The following is a 6,000-nucleotide window of genomic DNA, read 5'->3' as shown; positions in this document are numbered from 1 at the left end:
GTGGAGAGTTGAAGTGATTTATTTAAAACAGTGCATGTCAATATCAACAGGCCCTGCTAGTAACCTTGGGAGTGAGTGGGTGGTGGTGGCAGAGTATGGGTGGGCAACACAGAGGAAGCACCAGGGAGGGGATTTAGGAGGGAGCAAGGGTAGTTTGTGCTGCTGGCTGAGGGAGCAGAAAGGCCCAGGCTCCTGTCAGTTCATCCCCAGGAACTCCCTGGGGTAACCCTTTGGCGATCTTCAAGCAGGGACTTCAGGGACGGTGAGTGGGTGATCTGCCTCCAAGCATTTGGCGCTGGTGATTCCCAGAGCTCAGGTTGTGCGGGGGAGGGCTTGGTGATCTCGAGCGCTCGGGTTGCGGGGGAGGGCTTGGCGGTCTCCCAGCGCTCGGGTTTGGGGATCTCCTGGGCGGGGGCGTTTGCTGGTCTTCGCACCGTCGGGGCGGCGGTTGGTGACCTCCGAACGCTCGGGTCCTGGGGGAGGGGGGCACTGGCGGTCTCCTCCGAGCGCTCGCGTGTCAGGGGGCGGGCGGGAAGCCTTCGGGAATCTCCGCCGAGCAGCGCTCGGCTCCCCTCGGGAGGCGCTGGTAGCAGTTGGAGGTTGGCGGCGCGTGAGGGCGGTGGTGTCCCAGGGGCGCTCGCCCCGAGTGAGCCAGTCTGGCCGCGGCGATTGCGCGCTCCGCCTCCCCCGCCCGCCGTGGTGCTGGCTGGTGTCGCTGGCTGCAGTGATTGGAGTCCTGCTCCCCCCTCCCGCACGCAGAGGGCTCTGGCTGGGCGTCGGGATTGCGAGCTGTGGCGGCGGAGCCTGCGCCGTGTCCCCTCTGCTCGCGCCCCCGCCTCCACCCCCACCGTCTAGCCGGGCCGTGTGAGGCCAGGAGCCGCTCGCAGGGTGACACGGGGAGCGACCCCCAGCGAAAAGAATGACGGACCCCTGCGACGGGTGAGTGCGGGGAGCCGAGAGGCCCAGCGCGCCTTCGCGGGGCCGGCTTCTCCCGCGGACCTCCCGCCGCCTCTGGCTGTCGGGGAAAAGCCCCCCCCGGGATGCACTGATGGGGGGCACGTTGTGCTGCCCCGGGCCGGCGGAGGGACGTGCACGCTGGTCGCTAGCTATCGCCGAGGCCCCCGTCCTACGGGGGTGCGCTGCGGGGCTGGGCCCTAGTCGCGCTTCACGGCCGTAGCCACCTCTGCCGCCGGAGCCCTGGGTGCCGCAGCCACCCTGCACGCCGTGCCCCCTTCTCCTGCGGGAACAGCCCCCCCGGCACCGCTCGTTCTCGCTGTTTTCACCCCGCGCCGGGCGCCGCCTGAACGGGCTAACGCGACTCGCGACAGTAACGTTATTTCCAACCCTCCTCTGCTCCCCGCTCCCGGGGTGCTGGCGCCGCTCGGCAAAGCAGGCCCTAGCCCTGCAAGTGTGCGCATTGTGGGTGGGCCCTGGCAGTGACGCAGAGGGCCCATGGAAGTCAGTGGGGCTCTGTATGGGCACAGCGCTCGGTCAGTGCGTGGCCCTTTGCAAGATTGGAGCTTTATGTGTTTCTCTACTACAGTGGCTCCCCCCCCCATTTTGGTAATGTAATTTAAGGCTGGGTGCTATACAATCTATACTGGTGCAAGACGAGTCTCATAATCACTGGCATTACTTAGGTTAGTAAGGGCTTTCATGAAGGACCTTTAATTTCTAACGTTGTGAGATGTTTTTAAACAAAGTTATATTGCATCCTTTCTATTAAATCTGTAATAATTCAACAGTTAAACATTAAAGCGTCTGATAGTTTCTGTACTTGAGGACAATGGTCTGTTAGGTTTTAGGTTGCATATCTGTGTAACTGACTACAAAATCTAGAAGAAGCGGTTTGGCTAAACCAGTGGTCCCCAACCTTTTTCATCTGGTGGGCACCAGACGAAGGACCATGGCGGCGGTCGAGCATCCGCCAAAATGCTGCTGAAATTTGGCGGCATTTCAGCGGATGCTCAACTTGGCAAGCGGTGTCATCCAGAGGCGTCGCTGCCGAAATAGCTGCTGAATTTTGGCAGCATTTCGGTGGATGCTCGACCACTGGCCAGGAAGTGGGGCACTGGCGCGCGCGGGCACTGTGTTGGGGACCACTGGGCTAAACAGTAACACTTCAGAATCCTTAAAATGTTTAGACTAGATTTTGTACCAAGAAACAGTATTGCAGAATCTAAATCCAACAGTTTCACCTCTTCTGCAAGTGAAAGGTTGATCATGTTTTCATATTAATTTTTTGCAGAAGGTGAAAAATCTGTTTTGAGAATACATATTTAAGGTGATAACTTTTCAGTGATCACCCAAGAAAAAAACTTACAAGATAAGGACTGTCATTGGATATAGCACTGCACAACAGTGCTGCATGTCCAGAGATTATTAATAGAGTTAATATCAAAGTATGCACTTCTAACTCTGTGATTAAAACTTGGTGGAAATATGTTCACCTTTTTTAATGAGGGTAACATTTTTGACATAGTTGTTTAACAGATGCATATTTTATATTAGAAATATTTAAGATCTATGATAGGGGTTGAGTTTTTGTTTAGCAACTGTGAAGTATTGCACTAAAAGCAAGAACCTGCACCTGTGGGTGTAGATCTTAGTAGGTGCTATTTGACATTCATTTAACATAAAAGATTAATGTATTTGGTAAAGCTAGAGTCTTATGACTTTCATAAGGAAAATTTACCTCCCTTACTGTTTCTAAATTGTGACACCAAAACATTTTTTTTTAATTTTTAGATTGATTTTTTACTGATAAAATATGATCAAGTATTTTAAACTCTAATTACAAGGTATTTCAAATGATTTTGCAATAAAAGCCTCTATATAAAACTAAATTCTAATCTTCTTGACATTGTCTCTGCAGATATAGCTACATGAACCACAAAAATACTGACTGCAGTAAAACCTTTAAGGGGGACACGTGCTTGTTCTTTGGTTCCAGTGTAATCTGGAATCAAGAGTATAAAAATGTATATACTCTAATGTATTCTCTTGGTTCTTCTTTTTCCTCCAGTTGGTATGGATATGGAACCAACTGTTCTTAAACCATTTTCTGGTAGGTTTAGGCTTTGTGGTTGTTAGTTTTCATAGGGGTTTTTTGGGTAGTTGCTGCAAATGTTCGGTCAGATTTGTTCTGAGTTGTGTTGAGATTTTGTTCTTGGCCATGGCAGATGTGAAGAGGTGTGTATTTGTTTTTTTGTTTTGTGTTTTAATTACCCCAGTAAAATGTCCACCATAGATGAATGTTGCTTCTGCTTAAAAGTGTTGGGAAATGGATGTGAAGAGGCTTTTGAATGAGAGCAGACTAGAACCTGCCTACTGGAGTTTTTGAGATGAGTTCTCTGTAGCATGGTTTGAAGAATATTATTTTGGGTTTAGATTTAATACAAAAAACCCTTTGCAGTTATATTTCTAATATTTTTTTGTGAAGCAAAGTAAAGGCTGTGCAGGTGTGTAGTGTTAAAATATGTTCAGTGAAGGATTTGTTATGCATGCATATTAACTTATATTTTAAAAAATAAAATATTGAGAAACTATGTGTAGACTACATTAACACTTTTTTACACCCCCCCCCTTTTTTTTAAAGTGTTACCCTGTAGTAGATTAGTGAAGTCAGTTTTACCCTTTGTATCTCTTAGCTTGATATCTGAAAATTTCCATGGTTTTTTAAGCTGCAGAAGGCCAGAGATGTTGGCTCCACAGCAAGAGCAGTGGTGCAGTTCTCCCGCATGAAAGGAGGAGAAGGCAGAATCCAAGGCTTTGTGCATACACTGCATGTGCTAATCCTATTTCTGTCAAGAGAAACAGACCCAACTTCACCAACCTCCTTGAAAAAAATCCATCCTCAACCCCACTTCTCTTCATGGCTGGCATCTTTGATGAATGAAACAGTCTGTTTTCCCAATAGCAGATAACCAGCTATGAGTCAATCCAGCTGTAGGGCTGTATACAATACCTTTATGGTAAGACTCACTGAAAGGGACTGATAGGGCAGGATTTTTTTAAATATGTAAATCTTACAGGTATTCTTGTGTAAAGTTGCAAATAGGGAATTCTCCCTTACTGTTGATTTCTGGGAATGCACCCCACCATCTCCCAATCACGAGGCACTTCTTTGATAAGGAGGAACTCAGTCTTCAAGCCAGTGGGCATTTCTTTCCTTATCTGATCTCTGAAAATAAGCAATAGTGAGGAAGAACTCAGTAACGTCAAGCCAAATCTCTTGATTTTTTTTTAGTGGTGCAGATGGATAGCCCAATCTGTGGTAGAATATTTGGAGATTGAGAGTATGCTCAGAGCCTCACTTCCTCCAGTGTTATTCCTAAAAGGCAGGATACTGTGTACAGCAAATAGACTGGTTTAATTTGCAGACCATTGCAAGTCAGAGTAATTGCCCCCTAGATGCAAATCTTCTATGGGCTGATAACTTGGAGGGGTTTTTTTTTGTTTTGTTTTTAAGCAGATTATCCCCATAAAATCTTGATGCTTTGTTTCTTCTTCAGTTACCTTACCTAACATCTGCACTCCTCGCTGGTGACATCAGGTTTCTGTGTTTCCTTTACAATGTTGTTGTTGTGCTTCGGAAATGAAAGACACGATTTTGTCAATTTTTGTTTCATGATCTTTTGCTTAGAAGCTAAGGTAAAGTCTTCATAGCTGTTAATGTTCCCAGAAGTGATTAAAATAATTTGAGTTTGAACATGTAAATCATACTATTTCTGGAAAAGATATTTAATTAAAAACAAAAATAACATAAAAATTGAGACATCTGATAATATTAACCATATTTAAAAAATGAAAAGTAATATTGGGGTGAGAGATACATAATTCTTGGTGAGGATAAGGAAATGAATTGAAAAACTAAATTGAGTCAGTTAATTTCCAGTGGGGGGAAAAATAGACCATATTCAGGAACTTGAAACAGTAAAACAATAACGTGGGGTTTCATGGCAATTCTGTCTAGGAATAGTACACCATTTTTTAGTAAATGGATAAATATAAGATATATTCCTATTAAGGACCCAGTACAGCAATAATTATTCAATATTTTATGCTTGCTCTTCATCAGCCTGAAGTTAAACAAAAAAAATAGTTGGCCTGCCATTGAGGAAGAACAAAACTGAGGAGCTGGTTTCTAATTTGACAGAATGTGGACATCTCATGCGAACAAGTTTGCCAGCATCTTACTGGGTTTATCTTTCTTCCTTAATGGGGCCACACAGTTTGAAAGATTAACTCTAATAATGGAGCTGGACCTCTGGTGATGAAAAAAGAGAGAGTGTGTCTGATTTAAAACTGGAAAACCAAGGATGATCCTTAGACTCCTTTTCTCCTGACTTTTGAGAGAGGCTCCCTCTTGTTGATACTGAGGCTATGGCTACGCAGCGCTTTGAAGCGCTAAGTGTAGTCAAAGCGCCAGCGCTGGGAGAGAGCTCTCCCAGTGCTGTCCGTACTCCACCTCCCTGTGGGGAATAACGTACGGGCTTTGACCACACTGGCGCTTTGCAGCGCCGCAATTTGCAGCATTGGAGAGGGTGTGTTTTCACACCCTGCTGCAGCGCTGCAAATTTGCAAGTGTATTACTTCCTCCCTCTCTTGTCTCTTGCGTTTCAGTTTATCAAGCTGTGTAGTTCAAAAGACTGGCGTATATTGAGGCTCATTGGACTATGGGCATAATGTTGGGAATTTGTATAATTCATAGTGGTTAATGTGAGAAGATCAGGGAATCTTATTAATTGATATTTACATTACTATAGTTGGGCTGGGCAGAATTCAATATTTTTTTTATAATTCTGACTGATAATGTTTATTTTTTAGCTTTTTTATTTGTATCTATTTAATGTTTCACAATTATGGGAAATTATGGCAGGATCAGACAGTAATTATTTAATCACAGTAGATGTTGAGTTTCAAAAAGTTAAAGCTCTTTAACAGTTGATACAAATTTTCAGCATCACATGTCAGAATGCACAAAATAAATATCCTTAA

At 45.2% G+C, this 6,000-nt stretch overlaps 1 protein-coding gene across 1 annotated transcript in view; it reads left to right on the top strand.

The window, feature by feature from the left end:
- Positions 1–605: 605 nt before the first annotated feature.
- BMPR1A (bone morphogenetic protein receptor type 1A) overlaps positions 606–6,000 on the top strand; it is a 216,850-nt gene continuing 211,455 nt past the window's right edge. Inside the window, exon 1 of the mRNA XM_045024178.1 lies at positions 606–939. The gene's annotated coding sequence lies outside the window, so the exon portion shown is untranslated. The remainder of the gene's footprint in view (positions 940–6,000) is intronic.

This window comes from Mauremys mutica, chromosome 7 (genome assembly GCF_020497125.1).
Source record: "Mauremys mutica isolate MM-2020 ecotype Southern chromosome 7, ASM2049712v1, whole genome shotgun sequence".
NCBI lineage: Eukaryota > Metazoa > Chordata > Testudines > Geoemydidae > Mauremys > Mauremys mutica.
This window is presented reverse-complemented; position numbering and strand designations above follow the sequence as displayed.